The sequence below is a fragment of the Dipodomys ordii genome, unplaced genomic scaffold (assembly GCF_000151885.1).
Source record: "Dipodomys ordii isolate 6190 unplaced genomic scaffold, Dord_2.0 Scaffold171, whole genome shotgun sequence".
Classification (NCBI taxonomy): domain Eukaryota; kingdom Metazoa; phylum Chordata; class Mammalia; order Rodentia; family Heteromyidae; genus Dipodomys; species Dipodomys ordii.
Genome location: NW_012267387.1, coordinates 10,367 through 13,486, shown reverse-complemented (window position 1 = coordinate 13,486; position 3,120 = coordinate 10,367).

The window sequence follows — 3,120 nt, the reverse complement described above, 5'->3', positions numbered from 1 at the left end:
CATTAAGCACATAGGTTTGATTAGTATAGACAAGGTCTGATCTAAATCTACAGTAATTATGCCTTTGTCATAGTTTATATTATAGAATTTATACTTCAAAGACTAAGGATCTAGTGTTTATTTTCCTAGCAGTGGTAGTCAACAAGTCATGGTGATCACAATTTAAACTGTAGATTTGGTTCTGTATTTTTGCTTCCTCCATTTTAAGCTGCACTTGACTCTATTATCTCCTCTTCATAATGTCTTTTCACTCTTGTTTTTCTCAATAACTCTTCTAAATTTTTCAGCTTATTTACTTCCTTTTTGCACACCACCATGTTGCAGAGTTGTCCAAACTATTTCATTAATATTTTCTTCTTCACAAATTTACATCCTTTAATGTTGTACTTAGAGTTTGTTTTATTCAATACTTGTATATTTCCATTCACATATTCACCTTTTGAAATCATCCTGAGTCTCATTTATGGGACCTTTCTCTCTGTACCAGTCTTTCTTTCTCTTTGATTCACTCCATCTCCTTCTTTGTCTTCCTCTTCCTTTTCACACTATTTTCATCATATAACATAGGAATGAAATTTATATGTTACATAAATTAAGCCTCTATTGAAGATTACAATGTGTAAGATGTTCTGCACTTTCTCCTAATATTAAAGTCCATTATTCATAATAGTAATCCCCTTCTTGCCTGGATATCATTTATATGTTATGGTTGATTCATCACTATGCATTTGTTTGACACAAAGAATTTTGAACATTAATTATATTAGATTATATCATAATAACATCTTTCTTACAATCTTTTCAACATGAACATTTTTATTTGTCATATTTCAATACTCTTAATTTGATTAGAAAAGCATCACTTATTGGTTCAAATAGGTTGAGTTAGTCCATTCCATACAATTTTTACAAAATCACATATTTAAGTGAAATAGACACAATTGCACTCATTTCTTGTCTCTACTAGTGTTAGTTACATGTTTCTTCTCCTATAATCCAATTCATTTATGCATATGTGTAGTCAGGGCCTATATTGTCCTTTAACTCTTTCATTCAATCTTTCTTTACCATTTGACTGACAACACCATTTTGAGCTGTTTGTGTCTTATTGGAAATCAGAGTCTCATACATTTTTTTCCCCAGTTTGACTTCAAACAAATTTTTATTTTTACATTTCTAATAAATAAATGTCTATGTAACTTTGTATAATTTAAAATTTTAGTTTACAATATAACAATATTTCACAAAATATTGTATATATTTTTTTTGTTCAGGGCATAATGTTTAACAAATGAAAATGTAATTAATTTTCAACTTCCTCAGTATGGTAATCAAATATCAAAATATTCATTTTTTCCCTGATATATTTTTTACTATATCCCTTATTAATTTAAGGCATTTCATTAATAGGATTGAGTTTATATTATTTAGTAAAATACTGAATCCTCATTGTATGATGTGAAATTATTGGGAGAATATGTGGTTTTATTGAATTTGCATAGTATTTTGTAGCCTTTGATAATATTTTCTTAAGATTTCTGTAATCTTACACAAAATTTTTCTATTAAAAGAAGAAATGAAAGAATATACACATGTATGGGTTGATGTGTTGAAGTAAGATTGGATGAATGGGAGATAAGGAGAATGTAAATGCATGTAAAGGAAAAATTCATAGATAAATAGGTAGAAGAACATAGGTAAAAAGGGAACAAGGAAAATGTAGCCATATGTACTATGTTTATTTGTGTTACAATTAAAACTTTATTCATAAGAAACAGGCTGGATTTGGTCCTTGAGTTATGGTTTACTTATCTTCTGTGTTGTGTGTGTTTGTGTGTGTGTCTGTGTTTGTGTGTGTGGTATTGAGAATCAAATTTCATATCTTTTTATCTGATTTTTGTTGCTTTAAAACAGGTTACATATATTATATCAAACATTGGAAATTTTATATGAATGGAGCAGAATATAGCAATAAAGGCCATTAGCATGATTTAAAATTTTTAGAAGAAATAAAATGTAATGGATACAGAATATTAAAAAAAAGACTTTATATGCTCACATAAAACTAACATGATGAAATTAGTTTTAACTATACACTCTAGTAAAACCTTAAAGTAATACAAAAAATAAAACTTAAAGACAATCTACTTAGAGTTGGAAAAATAACATTTCCTTTTGTGAATTAGGACTAAGCTTCATTTATACTCTTAAATGGTGGCTTCCCAAAACAAATACCAAGGACTCTCCAACTAAGAAAAGATCTGTAAATACTCCTACAATGAAAAGTAAAACTATGATATAAAAGACTGGATAAGAAAATGAATAGACGATGTTGATCCTTCCAATACAGGAGCATGGGAGGTTTTGCCACTTTCTAAGTTCTGTTTTGATTTCCTTTTTCAGGTTTTTAAAGTTTTCATCATAGTGGACCTTCACTTCTTTGGTGAAGTTGATTTCTAAGTATTTTATTTTATATGAGGCTATTATTAATGGAATTGCTATCCTGATTACAGCCATGATATTCTCATTGTTGGCATACAGAAAAGCTACTGATTTTTTTTAATTTTTTTATTGTGAAAATATTGTACAGAGGAGTTACAATTACATGGGCAAGATAATGAGTACATTTCTTATCAAGCATTGTAGCCTCCTCCTTTGTTTCCCCTTCCCATATCTTCGCATCCACCCCCGCTCTCCCCGGAATCCACCAGGTCCATCCATCCCCCCGCATGAAAAAGTAAAGTTCGTTTTCGACATAATGACTTGTACATCTCATTGTTGCGATGGGTCCACCTGTATTCCTAGTTAAACGATTTGTTTTTCCTGTTTCCCTCCAGTAATTACAACGACATCAAATACAGTGAAAGCATGGGTTATACTGTGGGGGAGGGACATACAAAGCAACAAGTAAATAATCTTATAAATGTGTTAGAAACAATCACATGACAGAAAAAAAACATTTTAATACTTATCTTAGGGTTCATTTCCCTAACATCATCTTTTTTTTCTGAATATTGAACACTTGAACTTTAATTCTTTTTACCCTTGTTAAAAGAAAAAAAGAACACTGGATAATGGGCAAAAGAATAGAAAACCAGAAAAACAATGATTTCATATCAT